The sequence below is a fragment of the Lygodium microphyllum genome, chromosome 26, assembly GCF_053477565.2.
Source record: "Lygodium microphyllum isolate KBCC chromosome 26, Lygodium_microphyllum_v1.1.10, whole genome shotgun sequence".
Lineage (NCBI taxonomy): Eukaryota > Viridiplantae > Streptophyta > Polypodiopsida > Schizaeales > Lygodiaceae > Lygodium > Lygodium microphyllum.
Genome location: NC_141160.1, coordinates 113745652 through 113746579, shown reverse-complemented (window position 1 = coordinate 113746579; position 928 = coordinate 113745652).

The window sequence follows — 928 nt, the reverse complement described above, 5'->3', positions numbered from 1 at the left end:
TTTAGTTGTGTTGAATGATGGGGTGCTTGGCCTTCTTTTCTTTGGTAATATTAAAGCTTGAGATTTATGTCTTTGTGCCCACAATATGCTTTTAAAAAAAATTCATACTGAAAAAAAAATGCAATGCAAGCGAGGCGAAGCCTCGCGAGCTTCTCAATGATGTGCATCGTGTGACACTGTGAGGTGTGGTAGTGGGCGTTTTCGGGGCCATGCCAGCTGCTTGTACACAAGTGACAGGACAAGAAACACGACCATCATGGAAACAAGACCAATTCGAAGCCTCATGAGTCCACTTACTGTTCTTCAGCTGCTCCTGGGTGCAACATGTACTTTGCAATGTGTTTTGAAAGAATGTGTACAATGTATTGAGTGTGCAAACTGCTAATACAAAGAGTACTTTCAGTTGTGTTGAATGATGGGGTGCTTGGCCTTCTTTTCTTTGGTAATATTGAAGCTTGAGATTTATGTCTTTGTGCCCACGATATGCTTTTAAAAAAAATTCATACTGAAAAAAAAAAATGCAATGCAAGCGAGGTGAAGCCTCGTGAGCTTCGCAATGATGTGCACCGTGTGACACTGTGAAGTGTGGTAGTGGGCGTTGTCGGGGCCATGCTAGCTGCTTGTACACAAGTGACAAGACAAGAAACACTACCATCATGGAAACAGGACCAATCCGAAGCCTCATGAGTCCACTTACTGTGCTTCTCTTGTTTTTCTACAAAATATTATATTAAGGCTGCAATGGCATCAAATGCTGCCTGCCTTGAAGGCTTGAGGCATGTCTCTGCTGCTAAGGATCGGGTGGGGCTACCCTGTTCTTGAGATACTATGGTGTGTGGGTCTTTATAAAGCGTGTTGCGCGCAGAAGAGACCAAAAAATGTTTTTTGGTGCAATTATTCACATCGTTTGTTAAATGATTGGGCAGTG